Genomic DNA, 25,467 nt, shown 5'->3' on the forward strand with positions numbered 1-25,467 from the left:
AGATTAAATGCTTTTTTAAAAGCTTAGCATTGAACATCAACGTAGCCAAATAAAATTGTTCATCATTACTTACATTGGAATTAATTCCAACACATAAAGCATCAAATCAACTTTTCAGTTGGCCTCATTAGGATTTTTTTTGGCCAATTCAACCTCATTTTTCTTCTTATATGATAGTTAATGTATTTCATTTTCCTTCTTTGGCTTTTTTCACTTTGAATTCTTTTACAAAAGTCTTTCCAGATTTCCTTGTGTATTTCTCATTTGACAGTTTTAATTGCATTAAAATAGCCCATTATATTGTGCCACAATTTATTCACCCATTCCCCTACTGATGGACATTTAGGTTGTTTTCATTTTTTAAAAATTATATACAATACTGTGATGAAAATATTTAAATAGGTAGCTCCTTTTTGATAGATTGTTTAAAGTAATAAACATTTTTATTTATGGTTTGGGGCTCCAATTTTTATCCCTCCTTCTCCCCCTCTCCTCTCCCCTCCCTAAAGCAGTAAACAATTAGATACAGGTTATACATGTACCATTATGTAAAACATTACCGTATTAGTCATTTTGTATAAGAAAACTTGAATAAATGAAAAAAAAGAAAAAGTGAAAAATAGCATGAAAAATAGTCTGTGTTTGTTCCATCAATATCAGTTCTTCCTTTGGAGGTGGATAGTATGTTTCATCAATAGTCCTTTGGGATTGTCTCGGATCATTGTATTGTTGAGAATAGTTAAGTCTTTCACAGTTTTTCATCAAACAATATTTCTGTCTCTGTGCACAATGTTCTCTTGGTTCTTCTCTCTTTCCCATACTTCAGTTCATACAAGTCTTTCAAGGCCTTTCTGAAATCATACTGCTTGTCAGTTCTTATAGCACAATGATATTCCATCATCATCATAATATACCACAGCTTGTGTAGCCATTGCCCAAATGATGGGCATTCCTTTGATTTCCATTTCTTAGCCACCACAAAAAGAGCTGCTATAAATATTTTTGTGCAAATATGTCTTTTTCTCTTTTTGGGAAGTCTTTGGGATATAAACCTATCAGTGGTATTGCTGGATCAAAGGGTATGCACAGTTCTATAGCCCTTTCAGCATAGTTCCAAATTGTTCTCCAGAATGGTTGGATCTTTTCACAACTCCACCAACAGTGGATTAGTGTCCCAGATTTCCCACATCCCCTCAAACATTCAATATTTACCCTTTTTGTTATTTTTGCCACTCTGATAGGTGTGAAGTGATACCTCAGAGTTGTTTTGATTTGCATTTCTCTGATCAATAGTGATCCAGAGCATTTTTTCTTTTTTTTTTCCAGAGCATTTTTTCATATGATCACAGATAGATTTTATTTTTGTCTGAAAATTGCCTGTTCATATCCTTTGATCATTTATCAATTGGGGAATGACTTGTATTTTTATAAATTTGACTCAGTTCTCCACATATTTGAGAAATGAAGGGGCAGCTAGGTGGCGCAGTGGATAAAGCACCGGCCCTGGATTCAGGAGTACCTGAGTTCAAATCTGGCCTCAGACACTTGACACTTACTAGCTTTGTGACCCTGGGCAAGTCACTTAACCCCCATCCCTCCCCCCCCCCAAAAAAGAGAAAGGAGGTCTTTATCAGAGATATTTGTTTCAAAAATTCTTTCCCAGTTTTCCACTTCCCTTGTAATCTTGGTTACATTAGTTTTGTTTGTTTAAAACCTTTTAAATTTTATATAATCAAAATGATCTATTTTACATTTTGTTTTACTCTATATCTTCTTTGGTCCTAAATTTTTCCTCTTCCCATAAATCTGACAGACAAATGATTCCATACTCTCTTAATTTGCTTATGGTATCATCCTTTATGTGTAAATCATGTACCCATTTTGACCCTATTTTAGTATACAGTGGGAGATGTTGGCCTATACCTAGTTTCTGCCATACTGTTTTCCAGTTTTTGTCAAATAATGAGTTTTTGTCCAAAAGCTTGGATCTTTGGGTTAATCATATACTAGATTACTATAGTCATTTACTATAGTATAATTTATACCTATTCTATTCCGCTGATCCACCTCTCTATTTTTTAGCCAGTACCAGATTGTTTTGATAATTACCACTTTATAATAGAGTTTGAGATCTGCTACTGCTAGACCACCTTCTTTTGTTTTTTTTATTGATTCCCATGATATCCTTGAACTTTTATTTTTCCAGATGAACTTTGTTATTATTTTTTCTAGATCTATAAAACATTTTTTGATAGTTTGGTATAGCACTTAATTAATTAATTGATTGATTGATTTAGGTAGGATTGTCATTTTTATTTTATTGGCTTGGCCTATCCATGAGCAATTAGTATTTTTCCAATTATTTAGATCAGTCTTTATTTGTGTGAAAAGTATTTTCATAGTTTTTTTTTTCAAAATAAGACTCTCAGAGAATATTCCCAACAACAGAATTATTGGGTCAAAGGGTATGATTTTGGAGGTGGATAGTATGATATTTAATTAAATCACACAGCCTTTTTCCACAGTGAGACCTAAAAGTGTACCAAGTCAGCAAACTTTGGCCTTCAAAGTTATAGGCTCACAGGTGTCTGAGGTTAAAAGGATCTTATAGCTAGTTCAAACCGCTCATCTTACTGATTAAGTTAACTGAGCCCCACCGTAGAGAAATCAATTGCTTAAGAACATTGAGCTTGTAATTGAGTGAGGTGGGATTCCAGCTCAGGTCTTCTGATCTCAAATCCATTGTTCTATACCTTGCTGCCTTGTACTTTCCTCTGACTCTCCTAAAGAAGCTGCTCTTGAGAGCAAAAATCTCCTACATGGTTCTCAAGAAATACTTTGCTGGCCATGAGAACTGGCTAGACTCTCAGGCACTTAGGGCTTATGTGGAAGACCCATGTTATTCTCTAAGGTAGTCTAACCTGGTAGAGAAAGGTTTCACCAGGTACTAAAGTGCCTCAGCTGAATTATAGTGTCATTTATGATGAACAAAGGCAAGAAGAAAGGGTGGGAAGGGTGCTGGACTATATGTCCAAAGGCTCCTGAGGCCTAGTTTTGAGTCTGTGACCTTTGGACAACCATTTCACTTTTCTTGGCCTCAGTTTTCCTCTTTATATAATTAAGGGAGTGGATTAAATGACCTCTAGAGTTATTTCTAGCTCTAGCGTTCTGTGTCTCAGTTTCCCTATTCATCTCATGGGGAGATGAGTAACTGCTTTTTCTTATCTCACTGGGGCTAAGTTGATATTTTCTGAGATGCAAGAAAGACATCAATAAAGTCTTTTAGCCTTAATTTTAGTCTTAATTTGCTGCTCTCAGAGGAGAGTGCCCTAGGCTTCATGGTGAAGGAGATGCTATGTGGGAGAGGGTGTGTGCGTGGTAGAGGGGAGTTCTCACAATGGGAGTTGACATGGAGCTCGATTCAAATCAACACCTATTTATTAAGCATCATGCTAAATACTGAGGGTGAAGAGAAAGGCAAAAACAGCCCCTGCTCTCAAGGAGCTCACAATCTAATCAGGGGAGGGGGGACAGGCAAACAACTCTGTATGACATTATTGATGTTATTTTTCAGCCTTCCTTCTCCAAGAGAATCAATAACATCATGAGGGTGATGACTTGAAATGAAGCAGAGCTTTACAAAATCATAACTGGAGATAAGGAAAGCACTAGTATTAAGGAGGTCCAGGAATGACCCCTTACAGAAGATGGGGTTTGAACTGAGAATTAAAAGAATCCAGTAGACAGAAATGAGAAGGGAGAAAGTTACAAGTATGAGGGATAGCCAGTAAAAATTCACTGAGGAGACAGAATAGCAGCGAGGTGGCACAGGGGATAGAACACTGGGCTTGCAATCAGGAAGACTCATTCTCATGAGTGAAAATCTGTCCTCAGAAACTTACTAGCCATGTGACCCTGGCCAAGTCACTTAATCCTGTTTACCTCAGTTTACTCATCTGTAAAAATGAGCTGGAGAAGGAAATGGCAGACCACTCCAATATTTCTGCCAAGGAAACCCCAAATATGGTCATGAAGAGTGGACATAACTGAAACTACTGAACAAGAAGAAGGAGATAGAGTAAAGAGGAATTGTTAGGAACAATAAAGAGACCAGTGTTACTGGATCAAAGAGTGTATTGAAAGGAGTAAAGTGTAAAAGACAGGAAAAGTAGGAAGGGGCCAGGTTATGATGGGTTTTAAAAGCCACATGGAATTTTGTGTTTGATCCTAGAGGCAATAGGGAGCTACTGAAGTTGATTGAATAGAGGAGTACAAAGTCAAATCTGTCAGATTTAGGAAGATGTCTTTGATGGCTGAGTGGAGGATTTACTCAGGTAGGGAGAGATTTAAGGCAGGAAGATCAACCAGAAGGATATTATAAGAGTCTTGTACATGAGGTGATGAGAGATGTGGGAGAAAGACTGTCCAGCTGAGAAAAAGAAAGGGACAATTTTGCTAGATCATAGTTTGTAATGGGGAACAATGTGAAACTAGATTGGAAAGGAATGTGGGAACCTAGTATTCTTCCAAGTAAACTGTGAGCTGCTGTGGTTATAGGAACTCTGTCTTATATCTTCTACCAGAAGGCCTTACACAGGGCCTTGCTTTATGAATGTTTCTTGATTTAACCATTAAGGAAGGACCATAACCCTTAAGGCTCCACTACCTTGAAATTCCAAATGGAAAAACAAAACAATACCCTTAAAGAGAAATGCACTAAATTCCTTTTTTTTTTTTAAATTAAGTCAAAACAAGCAAAGCTGTGTTGTGGTGATGGTGAAGTACAGGGTGGGATAGAGTGGAGAATCCATGCCTAGATGTTGGCTTTGCCAAGCTGTCATTGGTGATTGGGCTCAAATATGAGACAATATGGGCATCCCACTTCCTCAGTGACAGTTATTAGGTCAATTACCCAGATCTCCTAAAACAGTGACTCAGTCAGGGAACAAGACCACATCCTCCCTTCTTGGGCAGTGTTATAAAAGTTATCTTTCTGAAAAGACAGTTTCTGCTTCTGGCCACCAGAGGGCAGTGTTTCCCCTTTGGTTTTGTTGTTTCTAGCTTGTTTTGTTTTGTTTTGTATTTTTACCCGCAATATCACTTCCATGTACACAAGGATTAACATCCTAGCATTACAGTCTGGAAGGAACTTCAGAGAGCATCTAGCACAACCCCTCCCCACCATCACAGCCACCCCCCCCTACCCATCACACACTATTTTACAGAGTGGGGAAAGTGACTCACTTAAATGCTCACAGACCCTAGGAAGCAAAGTTAGGACTTGAATCCAAGTTGTCTGAGTTCACATCATGGGACCTGTTTCCACTCATTCCCTCTCCAATCCTTCCTACATATAACTGCCAAGGCCATTTCTTATTGCTCAGGTTCTTCATTCTCCTCCTCAAAAACAAATGTTTATTGACTTCCTGTCATGTCTAAGATAAAATACAAACTCCTCAAGTCCCCCACAATTTGGATCCCACCTATCTTTCCAGATTTATTTTGTATTACTCTACTTTATATGCTCTGTTCTAGCCAAACTGGGGGACTGTTTGTTCCCCAAACTTGGCATGCCATCTCCCCTCTCTCCCTGTCTTCCCACCTGCTGTTCCCGGGGTTTGGAATGCCTCTGCTCTTCAACTCATGTGCCCGTATTCAAAGTCCCAGTACACGCAGACTTACTAGGGCAATTTCCTCTCATTTTAGTAAAACAGATTCGATATATTTTCCTTTAAGCTCTTTTTTTGAACTTTATTGAGATAACTAACAATATGTTGGGCAACACTGAATTTTGATCAATCTTTTATTTAACAAATAATTATGAAGCAAGGTCTATAACTTCATGGGGCGGGCCATGCAGGAAAGAGTGCTACATTTGGAGTCCTTGGTTTGATTCTTCTCACTTCTTATTCCCTCACTACTTAATACTTATGTGAAATATCAATTTCTCCATCTATAAGATGAGAAGTTTGGACTAGATTATTTCCAAGGTCTTTTTAAGCCAATAGCTACAGAATGGTAATAAAGCCTTTGGCCCAGGGTACCAATGTCAGGTGTGGAGAGTGGGTTGCTTCTTCTAAACGACCACTTTTCCCATATGGTATATTGGTCCTGGGTCACCACCCAAAGGGTCCCATCACCATGGTGCACCTCTTCTGGGGTTCACCTTCCTTCTCCAACCTCCAAAGTGGTGAGAGTCAGGCTGTCTTAGAGATGGGTGGCCCCCTTACCCAGTGTAATTGTACCTGCCCAGAACCCACTGATAAATAATGTTCTGTACCACGCCCACTGTGCACCTTAACCCTCCCTCATCTTGCCCCCCCCAGAAATTAATTTGCTCCAGGCACTGGAGCTTCTGGTTTTAACTCTGTTTTTCAGCTCTAAGTCTTATGCTCTCTTCTGGGGGTCAGGAAGAAAGCAGATGCAAAGAAGCCAGTGCACCAAGTCTTCCTGTTTACCCCACACAAGAGAAGCCAACTGGGACTATATTTCTTGAATCCCCTGTGATCTTCCCCTTCCCTCTGCCACTCAGCCCCAGTGTTCCAGGCCCCAATCCTGTGATATTTATGCTATCCTTATTTTCAGACTCCAGGCTAGGCCTTCTCCCCGCCCCCTCCCCCAGTCTCATCTTCCCTCCAGGGAGCCCCCTGGAACCCCTTCCTGGTGCCAGCCTTTGTGTGAATGTGGGCAGTGGAGGAAAGTAAGGGACTGATAAGAGGGGCAGGAGCCAGAGACCAGGCAAACCAGCCTGGGGCCAGCTTCCCACACTGCACAGCCCAGCAGGACAGAGCGGAGAGGAGCGGAGTCCTGCCAATTGCAGCTTGTCCCCAGCTGCCCCCGCAGTCCTGCCAGCCCAGCCCTCTTCTGGGCTCCTCTCCCTTGAAGAGAGCATGCACATTGCCTGCTGGCTAAGGTTTCATCATTTCTTTTCCTTCCAAAATCATTTTCACTTCAAACGAGAAAAGCTGGGAGTCCAGTTTGGGTGGGGTGGGGTAACAAAAATGAGGGAGGGGAGGATGTCCACATATGCCCTCCCCGCATTTCTCTGTCCCACATTTGGGACATGAACCAGGAAATTCCACCCTTAAAGGGTACAGGCCAGAAAGAGGGTGTGGCCTGGAGGGGCCCCTACAGTGAGCCAGGGCATGTGGCTTCAATTCCTGCCTCCCCCACTGACTTATTTTAACCATGTCCTGCCCCAGCTCTGTGCCTTGGCTTCCTCCCCTGGAAAACAGAGACACTTGAAGGGCAGACGCATTTTTAGGCCGGCTCAGAACCTTTGGACTGTCCAGCGAAGTATTCTGGTTGCCAACGGTGATCCTGAAGGGTACACTGTCTTTGAGATCCATCTTAAAGGTAAGGCATATCCAATATCTCTTAGAAGTCATGTATAGATGTTTTTTATGATTTCACATGTATAACTGATATCATATTTCTTAGATGGGGAGGGGCTGAAGGGAGAGAATTTGGAATTCACATCTTTTAATATTAACAATAAATAATATTTTTAAAAGGAAAAAAGTAATTTATGACTCTGACATTCATTAATTTGCCTAGACACTTCCTGAATCCGCTTCCATATATATATATATATATATATATATATATGTTAAGGCCTACTAGGTCAGTCTTGTAAGTAGCTTAGATTAAGGCGGTCAAAGGAATACTTATTCTGTGTATTCATGTAGCTCAGGAACTGACTGTTTGATTTTAGCCTGTCCTTTCAGTATGCATAGGCCTCACCGGTCTCAACCAATATGACTTTGCTGGAAGGTTGGATGGGAAAAAAGGCCTAACAACAAAAACAAATATTTCTGAAGGGCCTACTGTGGCAGTCACTGTGCTAGGCCCAGGAAATACAAAGACATAGATGAAATAGCCCCTGTCCCCAATAAGCTTACATTGTCCTGGGAGTAAAACACAGGAGGGAGAAAGAGCATGAACCACTAGAGCGAACAGAGAAGACTTCCTGGTGGAGGTGGCATATTACGCTTAGCCTTGAAGTACAAACAAAGATTCTGACAGGTCGATCTACAGAGAGGGCATTCTGGGCCAGGGAGAAATTCAGGGAGGTGAGAGATGGAACATTTAAACAGCAGCCAGTTGTCCAGTTTAATAGGAATGTGGAGTAATGTGAAATAAAGCAGGAAAAGTAGGCTTAGGAGATCATAAATTTAGAGCTGAATGAGTATGTTGGAACCAGACTGTGAAGGGCTTGAAAAGCCAAGCTAAGCATCATAGACCTTGAGCTGGAAGGGGCCTAGGTGGCTGTCTAGCCTAATGCCTTCATTTTACAGATGAGAAAATGGCAGCCCAGAGATATCAAATGACTTACCTGAAGTCGTGAGGCATTTCATGCCAGATGTTTATATTTTATCTTAGAAACCATAGGGAGCTACTGAACATTTCTGAACAAAGGAATGGCATGGTCAGACCTGTGCCTTAAGAAAGATTATTTTGGGGGGCGGCTGGGTGGTGCAGTGGATAAAGCACTGGCCCTGGATTCAGGAGTACCTGAGTTTAAATCCGGCCTCAGACACTTGACACTTACTAGCTGTGTGACCCTGGGCAAGTCACTTAACCCCCATTGCCCCATAAAAAAAAAAAAAAGAAAGATTATTTTGACTGGGCATGGTGGCAGATTCCTATACTCTTTGCTGCTGGGGAGGCTGAAGTTAATGGATCACTTGAGCTCAAGAGATCTAAGCTATGCTAGGGCTAGAGCTGACTGGGAGTCTGCGCTAAGTCTGATACAACTTTGGTGAACCCCCAGGAAGACAGGGGCCAATGGGCTATCTAAAAGGGGTAACCGGCCCTAGTCAAAAATGGACCAGTTTAAAGCTTCTATGGGCCTGTGAATTACCACTGTACTTCTAACAACCTGGGCTAGTTAAAGAGATCTAATCTCCCCCACTACCCCCCAAACTCCTCACCAAAACAAAAAGAGATAATTTTGGGAGCTGTTGCAGGCTGATTGGAGGCAAGCAGCTGGGTGGTATAGTCAGGCAGTCAGTCAACGAACAATAATTAATAATTAAGTGCCTACTATGTTCCAGGAACTAAGGCAAAAGACAGTTCTCATTCTGAAGAAGTTCACAGTCTAACGGACTTGGAGACAGGAAGTCCTGAATATTACAGGAATATCTTTCTTTGCTTCCATATTCTCTTGGGAATCTATGAGGTCCTCTCCCTCACCAGGTGATGATTCTTTTGCAATATTTACTCATAAATGTCTTAAACGTTTATCTTATCTGAACACAATATCATTCCTTTTTGATATTAATATTTTCCAATTGGTTCATCTGCTTGTGTTCAAGGTCTTTAATTGGGTTCTCTTCTTCCTGAGATCTTTAATAATTACAGTAATTTTTTTTCTTATAGCCCCCAATAACTCACTTTCTGACTCTTTCCCTTTTGATGGCAATTTTCTTGGGGACTGGATCACAAAGCCATCTCAACCCCTTCCCACACTGGGCAATTCATAGTTTACTGGCCCCCAGTGACTTCTGGGACAACAGAACTAGTCCCTGGTGGTTACTGGGCTCTCTTTCTCTCTCAGGCTTGGTGGAATGCTACATAGCCACACATATATGTCCTTCTCTTCCTTAGTTCTCTAATTTAACTCTGTTGGAGCACAGCGCCCTGGCATGCTGTGGTCACAGTCTGAACACATTTCTGCTATTTGGAACTCATGCAGGAAGGGGGAGTAGAATGCAGTTGAATTTTGTTGCAAGTCCATGGGTTACGTTGTGCAGTCTTGACCATGTAGTGGATGGTAAGGGAAGGAGGACTTACTTAGTGCCTTCTCTGCTATTAGTTTGTTGAATTGCTACCTTGTTCATGTGATTGCAGAGACAGCTGAATTTGTTTTATCTCTGGTGCATAATTCCTATTTTGGAGAGGTTCGAGGGGTCACAAGGATCAGAAAAAAATGTCTAGTCAGCCATCTTGTTTGGTAATATGACTCAGAAGTCTAGAAGCCCTGAGTTTTAATCCTGCTTCAGTTACTAATATTAGCTATGTGACCCTGAGAAAGTTACTTTACCTTCCCCAGCCTCACTTTTTTCACCTTTTAAATAGGGATAATAATGGCATCAATTTAAAGGGTTGTGAGAAATCAAATCAGATAATATATGTAAAACACTTTGCCAACCTCAAAGTGCTATATAAATGCTAAATATAATCATTATCATGGATTAGAGAGAGGAGAAACTCAAAGCAGAGGATAGAAATTGGAGGCCATTACACTAATAGTGTTGTTGATCCTTTGTTTTCAAAGATGACCAATGACATCATGGGGTGATATCTTGACTTGAGTGTAGTGAGGCAGAGTTGTGCAAAATCATTAGCCTCACTCTATCTTCCAGAGTCATCAAAGCCCAGTAGCAGGACAAAAGTCAAGATGACTGGTGATGTCAATGTCTGACCCAACCTGAAGTGCTCCACAATGCCTGCTTCAGTTGCCTTCATGGCCATTGGAACACATTGTTCTCATCACCCATTCTGCTGAGGGAAGACTTCGCATACTTGGGGTAGACATACCCCTAATTCACCAATAGGTTTGAGGCCTGTCAGTTACCCTTAACCTGGTTTAGCCTGTTTTCTGAGATGGTTTTACAAGGGTGTGACTTCTGTACCTGCTACAGCTTCTCAGAGCCACAGACGAGAATTGGGTGTTAGGTAGACCCCAAAGGCGAATGAGCAGCCCTGCAAAGAGCTCAGCAAGCCCTCACACAAGAGGTCCTGGTCTTCCTTGAATAGTCCGTACAACTCTATAATATAGGGAAGAGGTGGTGGAAATTTGATCTGAGATGGTAGCTGTGTGAGTAGAAAGAAGGGGATGGATATGAGAGATTGGGCAATTCTCTGGATTCCTTTCCTTTTTCCCTCCCTTCAACTCTGGCCCCTCTGGCCCTGATCCTCCTAGATTTATGCAATCTTTGCTAAGACTTAGCTCTACTTTTCCATCCTAAAGCCAAATTTCCTCCTCCAGCATCAATTATTATTGGCAAGATCTAACAATTGATGGGATTAGGTGGGTCAGGGAAAGTGAAGGGTCAAGGTTGACTCTGAGATTGGGCTACTAAGAGGCTAAAGGTACCTTTAACATACTTAGGAAGTTTGGAGGAAGGGTAGACTTTGGAGAATAAGATGAGTTCCATTTTGAACTTGTTAAATTTGAAATACCAATGGGATATTCAGGTAGAAATACTAACAAGCAAATGATAATGAAAACTAGAGTTCAGAAGGGAGATTAGCACTGGATTACCTAAATGTTAGAGTCATCTTCATAGAGAAGATTATTGAATTTAGGAGAGATGATGAGACCACTGAGAAAGCAAATATAGAGAGAAAATGCCTGAAGTCAGAGGCATGGTGAATAGGGCTTGGGAGGTAGATGACAATTCATTCAGAGTAGTCATTTCATCCTCAGGGGGAAAAAAAAGAGTAAGAAGGACCATTCAGACAGAGAGTAGGAAAGCCAGAAGACAAGTGTCACAGGGGGCCAAGGAAGTAGGGAATATGTAGGAGAGATCATTGACCAAAAGTTGCAGAGAGGTCAAGGTGGTTTCATGAAGATTATGATCAGAGAGAATAACTTCAGAGTTTAAGATCACAAAGATAGGGGGCGGCTAGGTAATGCAGTGGATACAGCGCCGGCCCTGGATTCAGGAGGACCTAAGTTCAAATCCAACCTCAGACACTTGACATTTCCTAGATGTGTGACCTTGGGCAAATCAATTAACCCTCATTGCCTTGCCTCCCCAAAATCACAAAGATAGCCCAGTTGTGGGTGAAGATAAAATCTAAGATACCAATCACATATGATAAATGCCTAATAAATGTTCATTGATTGACTAATTGTAAATATCTATGGTAAAGTTAAGGTTTAGCTCATATCATTTGAGGAGTTGGATAAACTGGGAGGTCTGGATGTTTCAGAGAACATTAAAATGCATATTGAAGCCCCTAAATATGAGGGTAGAGGTTGGGATAGAAAGGAAGACTGTGGGACAGGTATCAAACCCATTGAGCAAGGAGGGTGAACTAACAGTCTTCATATTATGACAACAAAGATCTGGGCCTGGTGATATAGATGGATGAAGTAAATTTAAAAGGAGGAAAAAGTTATAGAAAGATTAACAGAGGGAAGATCTGGCAGTGGCAGTGAGGATTAAGGTATAGGCCCGTTCCTTCTCCTAATCCAGAAACAACTCTTCCTTACCAGGAGAAGATAACCAAAACTGTGATATCTTCTTTTTATTCTGAGTGAATGAACTTATTTTTCCTGTTTCCTCATATTTTTTAAAATAATAAACATTTTTATTTAAAGTTTTGAGTTCCAAATTTTATCCCTCCTTCCCTCCCTCCGGCAGTAAGCAATCAGATATAGGTTATATATGTGCAAATATCTAAAACATTACCATATTGATCATCTTGTATAAGAAAGCTTGAATAAAAGGAAAAAATGAAAGTGAAAAATAACATTCTTCAGTCTGTGTTCCATCAAGATCAGTTCTTTCTTTGGAGGTGGATAATATGCTTCATCAATAGTCCTTTGGGATTGTCTTGGATCATTGTATTGCTGAGAATAGTTGTCATTCACAGTTCTTCATCAAACAATATTGCTATTATTGTGTACAATGTTCTCCTGGTTCTGCTCACTTTACTATACATCAGTTCATACAAGTCTTTCCAGGCCTTTCTGAAAGCATCCTGCTTGTTATTATTGTCATAGAACAATAATACTCCATCACTATCATATACCACAACTTGTTTAGCCATTCCCCAATTGATGGACATTCATTTGATTTCCAATTCTTAGCCACCACAAAAAGAGCTGCTATAAATATTTTTGTACAAATATGTCTTTTTCTCTCTTTTGGGATGTCTTTGGGATATAAACCTAGAAATGATATTACTGGATCAAAGGGTACAACGCAGTTTTATAGCCCTTTTGGCATAGGGCCAGATTGTTCTCCATAATGGTTGAATAGTTTACAATTCCACCATCATTGGATTTGTGTCGCAGTTTCCCCACATCCTCTCCAACATCCAACATCCAACATTTTCCTTTTTCATTATATTTGCCAAAATGTGGCATTTTCTAAAGAGAGACAGGAAAAGAAAGAGAGATTGGACAAAGGAAAGTTTATTAACTACAGGGCAGAGATTCTAGAGGGTGTGGCCAAAGGGGTGGGTAGAGGTTGGAAGACACTGGGAAAGAGGGCTGAGCTAGATGGAGAGGAAAGGGTGGAAAGACCCCCTGGTCCAGACAAAGACATTCTGGTAACATTTCCCTTAACTCTGAGGGAGTATGATCTATCTAGTGTGGCTGGGCTGGGACACTGGTGGTAGATACTCCTGGAAGAGTATTTTGGTCATTTGACAATCAATCAATGAGCATTTATTAAATGCCTACTATATATGTGTCAAATGCTGGGGATAGAAAGACATAAAATGAAATAACCTCTGCCTTAAGCAGTTTACATTCTGACCAGGTGAAACAACATAATCATATAAAAGCATATAGAAAAGGGGCAGCTAGGTGGTGCAGTGGATAGCGCACCGGCCCTGGAGTCAGGAGGACCTGAGTTCAAATCCAGCCTCAGACACTTAACACTTACTAGCTGTGTGACCCTGGGCAAGTCACTTAACCCCAATTGCCTCACTTAAAAAAAAAGCATATAGAAAAGACCAGATAATTTAGGAAGGAAAGCAACAGTGACTGCACAGATCAGGAATGACTTTAAGCCGAACATGGGGCTTGAGTTGAGTTTTGGAGGAAACTATAGATTCATAGAGAATGGTATCCCTGATATCAGGATGAACAGTAAAAGAAAATGCTGAGCACCTCTTGCTGAGAGGCAAGGAGAAATGTGAATCATGTGGCAGGAAGAATATGACATAGCCAGAAGAGAGACCACAGAAGTTTTGGTAGGAGAGTTGTAGTGCGACCCCTTTCCCTTTCACATAGGATGGTTCTGTTTCTACTTCCACCACCTTAACAAAGGCCCTCATGACCACTTTGTTGGGCCGTTCCAATAGTCTCCTTCCAAGTATTCTCCCATTCATTCTCTCTCACCTCTAATCCAACCTTCATATTTATGCTAAAATAATCTTTATGAGTAACTGTGTGGCATAGTAGATAGAGTGCCAAGGTCTGGAGTGAGGAAGATTCATCTTCCTGGGTTCAAATCTGTCCTCAGACACTTACTAGCTATGTGACCCCTGGCAAGTCACTTAACCCTCTTTGCCTCAGTTTCCTCATCTGTCAAATGAGCTGGAGAAGGAAATGACAAACCACTCCATTTTCTCTGTCAAGAAAACCCCAAATAGGGTCACAAAGAGTCAGATACAACTGAAAAAAAATTGCTGAAGAACAACAAACTTCCTTATGCATAGATCTGGTCACATCACTCCTTAGCTTCAACAGCCTTTGGTGATACCCTATGGCCTCCCAAGTACAATCTAGACTCCTTTGTATTCAAGGCTACCCACAATCCAGCAGCAGTCCACCTTTCTAGCTTTATGGTTCTTCATCTCCTTCATGTACTCCATGCTCCAACCAGACCCATTGCCATCCAACAAGCCCCAAAATTTCCTGTTTCCATGTCTTTGCTCATGTTGCTTCCTATTTTGGGAATGCTCTTCCTCCTCTTCTTTTGCTGTAGAATTCCTATCTATGTTTTAAAGCCCCACCCACCAAATGCCACCTCCTCCATGAAATCTCCCCTGATCCCTCTATCAGTCACAAGCTAGCCTATGCACTTTGTAGTATAGCTCTTTAATGCACTTAGCATATATTAGGTATTAGAATCTTTGGGTCTCATTCTCCTACTAGATTGTGAGTTTCATGAGGGCAGGGACTACCTCTTAATTAAATTTTGTATCTTCCCCAGTACCTGGCACATGGTGGATACTTAAAAGTTGTATATAGAATCATTTATTTATTTCGTGATAGGTGGTGTCATGAATAGAGCGCTATAAAGAAGATTTAAGTTCAAATTCTGCCTTAGACAGTTACTAGCCATGTGAACCTAATCATCATTTAACATTTCTCAGCCTCAGTTTCCTTATGTATATGTAACTGAGTTTTCACCTAAAACTGAGGCATTTTTTGTGTGCAAGGAGACAAGACTCCTAACAGGACCCCTACTTGATAGAGAGGAAATGCTGATGTGACACTATGAACCAGCATAAGTGGCAGAGCTGGTTCCAAATTGCTTAGGAGAGAGATACTTGTAGCTCTGATCATTCTTTTTTTTTTAAATTAATAAAGTATTTTATTTTTTTCCGTTACATGTAAAGATAGTTCTCAACCTTTGTTTATACAAGCTTTACAATTTAAGATTTTTCTCCCTTCCTCCCCTCCCTCCCCCCTCCCCTAGACAGCAGGTAATCTGATATAGGTTATATATATATATATATATATATATATATATATATATATATGTATGTATGTATGTATATGTATATGTATATATATATGTACACATAATAACATTAATCCTATTTCTGCATTAGTCATGTTATAAGAGAAAAAAATCAGAGCAATGATGGAAAACCTCAAAATAGAAAAAAAACAACAGCATCAAAAACAAAAGAAATAGTATGGTTCATTTAGCATCTATACTCCGCAGTTCTTTTTTTTTTTTTTCCTGGATTTGGAGATCCTCTTCCATCACAAGTTCCCTGGAACTCTTCTGTGCCATTGCATTGGTGAGAAGAATATAGTCCATCACAGTAGATCAACACTCAATGTTGATGTTACTGTGTACAATGTTCTTCTAGTTCTGCTCATCTCACTCATCATCAGCCCACGCAAGACCCTCCAAGTTTCTCTGAACTCCTCCTGCTCATCGTTTCTTATAGCACAATAGTATTCCATTGTATTTCATATACAGCTCTGATCATTCTTCAGGACTGACTTCAGAGAGGAAAGGGAGAAAGATTTGGAAAATGCACATGTCTAGGGGCAGCTAGGTGGTGCAGTGGTAGAGCACCGGCCCTGGAGTCAGGAGTACCTGAGTTCAAATCCGACCTCAGACACTTAACACTTACTAGCTGGGCAAGTCACTTAACCCCAATTGCCTCACTAAAAACAAAAAACAAAAAACAAAAAAAAAGAAAATGCACATGTCTAAGGGGAATCAGCTCCTTAACATGTCCCTGATTCCCAGCTTGCTTCCTATAGAGCCTTTCCCCTTGGATGAGACTAGGGCTCTCTTGGTTTGAGATGAGATTTCTTCTTACTCCTAGAAAAGAGCAATTGACTCTTGTGTTTTTTCTGATATATTCTGAACTGCAGAATTCAAATTTCTGTTCACTATTTGCTTGAATAAATGGGTTTACTTACCGTTCACTTGCTGAGATGGTCATTTATGTAACCAGCATTTGATGGGAAGGGACCAAGTCCATGGGTGTAAGTAAGCTAGGGGCAACCCCTTTCTCCTTAAGAGTGACCCAGAAAGTGGCTTTTATTCTAAACCAAAGTCATACTCCTAGACCAGTAATATTTAGAGAAGCAAGAGTTATAATTCTGGTCCAGTATGTCCCTCAGCAACTAGAGAGAAGACCACTCAAGCTTGTGTTGCTCCAGGTGCCTGCCTACTTCTCTCTTCACTTCAGCTAATGTGCTGATGATGATCCAAGTGCTACCCCAGGCTCTCCTCCTTTTCTCAGAGGTAGTCCAGATTTCTGACCATAGTTATCCATGCCTTCTAAGAGACACATGAAAAATTTAGACAACTCATATGAAAACATATAGTTTATGTGGACATATGCACATCTTACATATAAAATGAGGGGTTTGGACATTATTGCCTCTTCTAGCTCTAAATCTATGGTCCTAGAAATAACTGAGTGAATGAGCAGAATTAAGCAAAATGATAAATTGGTTGGGAGATTTGGTCAGGAAAAATATTATTAGTTGAGAATGCCTAACTTCACTTCTTGTCTCTGCTTTTTTACTACCATAGGCAAATAATTTAATTTCTCTGGACCTCAGTTTCCTCATTTGTAAAATGAAAGGGTTGAACCAGCTGACCTCTAAGGTACTTTTTGGCTAATTTATAATCCTATGTACCTTGGGAAAAGAAATAGTGGTAAGTCCTAAACTCTGAATTCTCTCTGCACTTTTCCCAAACAGTGGTTCCCCAGGCTCTGCTTGAAGATGTTCATTTATAGGGAATTCACTGCCTCATGAAGTAGACTAAATATTTTCAGGCTAGTTTGTGGATAGCCTTCCAAAGCAGGATAAGGGAATTGGACTTTATTCTATAGGCAGCAGGGGTCTATTCAAGGCTTTTGAGCAGGGAGATGACATAAGAAAAGACCTGTTTTAGGAAGAAGAATCTGGCGCTGTGTGTGTAGGAAGCAAGGAAGAGATACTGGAGAGGGGAGAACTGGTAGGCAGTAATCCAGGTCTAAAGTGACAAGAACTCTGAACTGGAGTGGTGAGGAGGGAGCAAAATGGAAGTTTGGGATGCAAAAAGATACTGGGAAGTAAAAAGCCATGGGAAGTGGTGTTTGATTGGATATTTAAGACAAAATTGTGAACCCTGAGTGCCTAGAAAAATTATACCACCAAGAGAAATGGGGAAGTTGGGAGGATCAGGAGGAGGTTTGGGGTCAGGAAATCAGGAAATCATAGTCAAGTTGAGTTTGGAGGACTGGCAGAAAAGGCAGGCAGATATGCATTGGAATCATTGATCCACAGCTGAGAGGGACCTCTGCCACACTGTCTGCTTTCAGCTTTGGGAGGCCTTGGTGTGGATGTAATAGTGGAAAACCATGGGAGTGGATGAGATTACCAGGGGAGAGAATGCAAAAATCAGAAAGAAGAAGACATGTCCTCACCTTCCCTCTGGCTCCAGATGTGCCATGGCCCAGCTCAGGTACAATGAGCCCCTGAAGTGATCCAGCAGAGCCCACATGAGCTCTGAAAGGAAGCATTGTGTGCCATGAAGGTCAATTCCCAGGGAAGAAAACTGAAACCCTCCTGGGGACCAGTGGGCAAGCACCTGAAGCCAGCAGCCCATAGCCCCACAGTCTTTGCACATAGTAACCATTTAATAAATATTTGTTCAGGGACTGAAGCCTTTCCTGTCTGCCCTAGGACACCCCCTGCCCCTGCACCTCCTTCCATTATCCCCAGTGTCTAGCATCTTCTCTCTCTCTCTCTCTCTCTCTCTCTCTCTCTCTCTCTCTCTCTCTCAGCCCCTTTCCCATTGACTACAAACACACTCAATTCTCCCCATTTTGAAAAGAACCTCCCTTTTCGTCTCGCACGAGAACGTCCTGGCTCCATTTCCATGCCATTACCCTCCATTATCCTCTTTCTACAATCTGACAATCTGATACCACCCTTCTGAAACTACATTCTTGGGATCCACCAATGACCTCCTCATTGCCAAGTCCAATGACCTTTTCTCAGTCTTCATCCCCCTTGGACTGCTCTGGAGCATGTGACTACCACCTCCTCATAACAAGCCTCTCCTCCTAGAAGCCTCTCTGACCATGCCAGCCTCCAGCATCCCCTTCCTCCTTCCCTCCTCTGAACTCCTATAATATAAAGTCCTAGCATATTAGAATTAAAAGTAGACCCCAGTAGCTAGGTGGTACAGTGGATAGAGCACTGGCCCTGGATTCAGGAAGATTCAAGTTCAAATCCGGCCTCAGACACTTGATACTAGCTGTGTGACCCTGGGCAAGTCACTTAACCCTCATTGCCCCACCAAAAAAAAACAAAACAAAAATTAAAACTCAAGTGTACCCCAGAGGCTATCTTGTCCAAAATGTACCTGAACAGGAATTTCCTCCACTATATGCCTAACAAATGGTCATGTAGCTTCTGCTTAAAGACCTGTAGTGACAGGGAGCTCACTATCTGATGAAACTTATTCATACTTTGTGATTGCTCTGATTGTTGGGGAAAATCTCCCAACATATTGTCTGGACCATTGATTTGTCAATTACAGTAAATGATATTTACTGCCTCCAATAGTTATTTAATTTGGGGTGTTTTATAACTTATTTTTCCCATATAGAACATCCATGTTGCAGAAAGACAAAGCTATAACTAGGGTGGGGAGACCAGAGCTTTTCCTCTAATTACCAATATGGGGAGGAGTGCTTCCTCTTCTTGCCCAACATGTTGCTACCTAGGCCCCTTTTGGAGCCTGAACAACGAGATACCACAAGAGTCAGGTCTGTCTCTTACCCCATTGTCATGCCCTCCTCACCTGATAACTACATCCTGGAGCAGTATGTGCCTGCTTCCGGAGGGTCTTGCTCCTCTCCTGGGACCAGCCTTCTGTCATGAATGTTTGTCCCTCTTACCACCCCATACCTACCACCTCCTCCTCTTCCCCCTTCTTCCAGGAGGGTGGTCCCCAGGATGTGCTAAACTCTGTATTGCTCACTTCCTCTCTCCACTTTACCTTCTCTGTGAGGTTACCAGATATGGCTATACCACAGAGCTTCCTTCCCTCTCTTGGGGTCCATCTTCAGTGGGGATCTGCTCTTCTCTTGTCGGGTCACTGTACTGCCCAACTATTCTTCTCCCTTCTCCGACACCAGTGGGACTGCACTTGACAGAACAAACAATCTTTGGTGCCTCTTCTCCTTCCCCAATATCGTGGGGATTGCCTGGTGAGGCTACAATGGCATCAGGACTTTCCCTTCTGTACCTCTACCTTCCCTTCCTTCCTGAATCACCTAGGAAGGCCATTCTCTGTCATTTCTTTTTCCCTTCCTCCAACTCTTCCCTGGGCACCAGAATCCCAAGCTATATTTCTGTGGAAATGGAATGGCATTTGGCAGTATTGGCTGACATTCACTTACTCTGTGACTTTGTGAAAATCACTTCATCTCTTTGGACCTCAGGTTACTGATCTGCAATATGGGTATAGTAATATATCCACTATCTGCTGTGCAGAGTTGATGTAGGGGAAGCACAGTTTAAATCTCAATTGGGGGGGCCAGCTAGGTGGCACAGTGGATGGACCACCAGCCCTGGATTCAGGAGTACCTGAGTTCAAATCCGGCCTCAGACACTTAACACTTACTAGCTGTGTGACCCTGGGCAAGTCACTTAACCCCAATTGCCTCACTAAAAAAAAAATCTTAATTGGGGTAGGGATTTGGGGATTGGGAAAGGAACGAGTATTTATTAAACACCTACTATGTGCCAGGCACTAAGCTAAGCACTTTACAAATACTATCTCATTTGATCCTTACAACATCTCTAGGAGTAAAGTGCTATTATTATTCCCATTTTATAGTTGAGGAAACTGAGGCAGACAGAACTTAAGTGACTTACCCAGGGTCACTCAGCCAGTAAGTTTCTGAGGTCACATTTGAACTCAGTTCTTTCTACTCCAGGCCCAGGATTCCATCTACTATGCCACCTGGTTGCCCTTAAGGGTAACTTAAGGCTATAGAAATGTGAGCAAGAGAGCAGGTCCCAGTGTTTGCATTCCCAAACCCCCAAGCCCATGTCCCCCATAGTAAGTTGGTGCTCAATAAGCCTTTGTTAATTTATTTGGAGTGAGAAGCCTGAGTTTGAATCCCATATCTGCCACTTATTAGCTGTGTGACATCTGGCAAGTCTCTCTGTCTCCCCAGGACTCAGCTTCCTTCCTTATCTGTAAAATAAGAAGTTTGGATGAGATGGCCTCTGAGGTCCTAAATTTATAATCCTGTGTTAGACTGATGATTCCATGAACCTATGAACAAGTCAGGGCTTGATTAAAATTATTTCAGTGAATATTTTTTATCTTTCTATGGCTCGTCCAAGGTGACATAAGGAGTTAAGGGCAGATCTGGAACAAGGGAGGGGGGCGGGAGGATGGGGAGTGGAAAAAATCCTAGACTGAGAGTCAGGAAAACTGGGTTCTAGTTCCAGTTTTGTCACTGGTCTGATGCATGACTTCTAAAGGCTGAGCAGCCCACCCAGAGAGATCAGAGCAATGCTGCTATAAAGATGTCACATTAGAACTACATGCTGGGCCTCAAGCCTTCCCCACATCCCTTTGGGAGAGGCTGGAACCTCTAGTAGAAGTAAGTGTAAGGGTCAGACTCTGGCTTCAGGCAGATGATTAGGGGACATTGCACGCTGGTCACTTCTTTGATTGCTCTTCTAGGTTAGACCTTGATGGGCAGGGGCCCTCAGGGGACCAGAGGACTCCAAGGCCAGCCAGCTGGAATTCCTTTGGGAGAAGCATTTCTGGCAAAGGAGGCTAGCAGAATGCTGCGGAGGGACCCAAACTGTCCAACAAGTAGGGCATCAAATTAGAAATATTTCAGAGCAGCTCAGCATGTGAAGAGGAAAGAGCCTGGGACATTACAGTCATAACTGGGTTTGATTGCGAGCTCTGATGCTCCCTAACTCTGTGATGGGGCTAACGCCCTCATCTCTCTATAGCTCAACTTCCTCCTCTGTATAAGGGGACAGGAATACTCCTGCTCTCTCTCTCTCACGGGGCTATTGTGAGGAACACACTGTGTCAACCTTCAAGTGATATGGAAATGTGGACAATGTGCTAGGGTTTACAGAAATTTTCTTCCCTTTCTTCTTTGGCTAAGTCACCTGCACTGAATGTGAGGAGTATGGGAGGAGGAGAAGAAACCTGGCCCTGCCCTGGGGGCGGGGCAGCTGCTGTGCTGGAGCCAACTCCCTGGAGATCCTTAGAGCCAGCGGTGAAATGTTCAGTGTGAGCACTGACACCTCAGAAATCATCAAATGCTGCACATAGAACTTGAATGATCATTTTGTTGATTGTCCGGATTTAATAGAAGGATAGAGAAGATATTAATAATGCAAATTAAACTTAAGAAGTATGTCCTGAACATTTTTTTTTTTTAGTGAGGCAATTGGGGTTAAGTGACTTGCCCAGGGTCACACAGCTAGTAAGTGTTAAGTGTCTGAGGCCGGATTTGAACTCAGGTACTCCTGACTCCAGGGCCAGTGCTCTATCCATTGCGCCACCTAGCTGCCCCCCTGAACATTTTTTTAAAGAAACAATTGTTAAACATTTACCAGCATACTCCTGGCTCTGCCAAGTATGATAATATATGCCAACGTTAAAGTGCTGGATAAATATCAGTTGTTATTATTTATTATTACTGTCATTTCACTCTCATATTTTTGGTAGGGTTCAGATAGACATGGCCTAAGGATTATTCTTTTATATTTAATGTCCTGCAGACTGTTATTACTATTATTATTTCATTCTCTTGTTTTTCAATGGAGTTGAGATAGAAAGATACCAGGGAGAAGTTGCTATCCTGCTATCATTGCTTATTGTTCAATGCTCCATTGTCCATTGCACAGATAAATGGAATGATTGCTTTTCATCATTGAATAAAAGTATTAGGATATAAAGATCCTTTGTGGGGTCACTGAAAGCATCTTTGGTAAAACTCCAATGGCAGACAGGACAACAGGGATGAGCAGTATTTCATTCTGTTCCCATATATTATTTTGACCTCCTCCAACAGGTCTCTATGTTTCCACATTTCTTTTTGTTCTTTGGAGCTTGCATATTATGAGTATTTGGGCTAGGGTAGGGACATTGATTTTTTTTTTAAAGCAGGGCAGTGAGGATTAAATGACTTGCCCAGGGTCACACAACTAGTAAGTGTCGAGTGTCTGAGGCTGGATTTGAACTCAGGTCCTTCCGAATCCAGGGCCAGTGCTTTATCCACTGTGCCCCCTGGATGCCCAGGGATGTCCATTTTAAATGTGTTTTCTTAAGTTTTTACAGATTGTTGTTATGTGGGGACAATTGTGAATAATAGTTCAATCTGTGATAATGATTCGGTTCCAATACAGTTTGTTGATTGAGTTCTCCAGACTATTTTGATGTCTGAATGTGCAATATGAAGATGTCTGGCCTGTCACTGCATCAAAGAGAAAGAGTTTCTGATGTCTAATTCTAGCTACCAGGTTATTTCTTGCTAAGTAGGTGCTAAATGTTTAGAGCAGTCGTGTGTTGTATGCCTTTCATAATTTCCTTACACAAATCCGAGCTTTTAAGGACAAGCTTTTTGTAGTTTCTGATGGCAAAGACCTGGTGCTGAATGGCCCTTCATTTCCACAAACAAATCTTCATGACCCGGGCATTTGTTCAGTCCTTCTTTGTTGACGTATTATTGACTGAGTTCATATAGATATTAACCATAAAGGGCCTTTTTGATCCCACTCTTGGCTCTCATTAGTTTGATAGATTCCATCCAGAGGTCAGCCACTTTTACAGTCAAGAAATCCAACGGCATGTGCCTGCTATCATCCTTTCCTATGGCTTTGTGGAGTGATGTCTGTTTGTTCCAAAAGCATTTCTATTAGAGTTTGATCTCTAAGAGTATCTATAAAGCCTCTTCTTCCTTTTTGAAGTCAAAGTTTTGCTCTTGCTATAGATACCTTAGATGGCTGCTATGTTTTGTTAATATAGTATGAGCTTTTGTTAGAACACTTTCCAAATCTGTTACATCCCATTTCAAAATTCCAAAGGTGTACATAAAAACTGGTATTGTGTACAAGTATTCATTGCTTTCAATATGTTCTTCCCATTTAGCTTCAACTTCAGGATGCTGATGGCTCATAACATATTTAGCCACAACTTTCCCCCTTAATATGTTTTGCCTGAAGGAAATGAAGATATTTGTACACATTACTTTTTTTTTTTTTGGGTGAGGCAATTGGGGTTAAGTGACTTGCCTAGGGTCACACAGCTAGTAAGTGTTAAGTGTCTGAGGCTGGATTTGAACTCAGGTCTTCCTGACTCCAGGGCCGGTGCTCTATTCACTACGCCACCTAGCTGCCCTGTACACATTACTTTTATCCATTGGCTTGTTAAGGGCTAAAATTCTAGCTAGACTGTCTAAAATCTAATGAGTGGTTGCCAATAAATTATAAGCTTTTAAGCATTTATTAAGGAGAATAAGAATTTGGTAAAGAGAGAGAGCGAAAGGCCTAGATTCCTATCCATTAAAGGGAGAACGCATTTCTAGCTCCATTCTCCACCAGCGTCCTCAGGAAAGAGAAAGAGAATCAGAGCACCAACTCCCCCTTCCTCCTCCTACCAGCAAACGTCACTTCCTGACGCCAAAGAAAAGATGCATGTTCTTGCCCTCAAAGACCTTCCTTTCATGGCAGAGCTTTTCTACAGTAAGTCTTCAGCAGGTGGCATCATTCCAATCATTACAGGCTCAATGGAACTTCCAGATTCAAGACCTAAACCATCAGACACAATTTTTCCTGTGTGTACATTAAGAATTTTATAATGTTGAGTCCAGATGATATTTTGATGTCATTGGAGTATCTACAATAAAAAATCATTGTTTAACCTGTTGTTGTTTTGGGGAGATTAATAAGTGATAGAGTTTTGGGGAGTGATTAATAAGACATTTTGCTTCAACTTCTTTAATTTGGAAGTCATGTGCCTTCAGCTTAGGACTTGTATTAGTGCCAGCGAATCATCAAATCAGCCCAGTTCTTTTTTCTTAACAACAACAGCTTTTTATTGAGTACAACTCAGTGGTGAAGGTGGAGAAGTGTCATGAGAAAAAGTGAAAGCTGATATGGTGAGCAGGGACCCACTAGAGAGGCACAGAGGAGAGAGAGGAAAGGGTAGGACTTTCTAAAGGAGGCAGTCATTCTTTTTTTTCTGAGTAATTTAAGCATTTTATTACTAAGGCCAGCAGGTTATTAATAAAAGGATTGTCATTTGGCCATCTCTCTTAGACCAAAGACCCCTAAGAACATCGGGGTCACAGTTTATGTGCCCATCAAAGAAGGGGTATTCCTGAGGGATGGTAGGCAGTCATTCTCGAAGGAGTCAGCTGGGCTGGTCCAGGTGAAGTGCCACAGAGTTCCAGAGAGCCTCTCTTTATATTAGGCAGGTGGATAGAGTTCATGGACCTCGCTGGGGATTCATGGACTGAACTAAAGGAAGTCTACCAATTCTGGTAGCAAGAATGTTTTTTGTCTAGTCATGGCTTGGTTGGACTCAGGGTAACGGATTTTCATTAGCCACTTCTATGAGAAGGGAATGGATGGCTGTAGGAGGTGAGGGTGGGAAATGCTGCTGGGATCACTGTCTACGAATTTCTTTTTTCTTTATCTTAAGGTACCAGTCTTAGTTATATCTAGGAAAAATAAATTTAAATCTAGGGGGAACCATAATGAGCTTAAACTCTGAAAAAAGTGTATATGGGGGCAGCTAGATGGCACAGTGGATAGAGCACCGGCCCTGGATTCAGGAGGACCTAAGTTCAGATTCGGCCTCAGACACTTGATACTTACTAGCTGTGTGACCCTGGGGAAGTCACTTAACCCTCAGTGCCCCGCCAAAAATGAAAAACAAACAAAAGTGTATATGAATTGTTCTTGACATGATTGCATTGAAAACATTTTAGAGAATAGCCTTTCATTTAGACATTAAATACTCTAGAAATCTC

The 25,467-nt window shown here is 41.5% G+C and overlaps 1 protein-coding gene across 1 annotated transcript in view; it reads left to right on the top strand.

Annotated features, from left to right (window-relative positions):
• The first annotated feature begins 7,005 nt into the window (after positions 1 to 7,005).
• Positions 7,006 to 25,467, top strand: part of ZHX3 (zinc fingers and homeoboxes 3) — a 229,786-nt gene continuing 211,324 nt past the window's right edge. Inside the window, exon 1 of the mRNA XM_043990117.1 lies at positions 7,006 to 7,356. The gene's annotated coding sequence lies outside the window, so the exon portion shown is untranslated. The remainder of the gene's footprint in view (positions 7,357 to 25,467) is intronic.

This window comes from Dromiciops gliroides, chromosome 2, assembly GCF_019393635.1.
Source record: "Dromiciops gliroides isolate mDroGli1 chromosome 2, mDroGli1.pri, whole genome shotgun sequence".
In the NCBI taxonomy this organism is placed as follows: domain Eukaryota; kingdom Metazoa; phylum Chordata; class Mammalia; order Microbiotheria; family Microbiotheriidae; genus Dromiciops; species Dromiciops gliroides.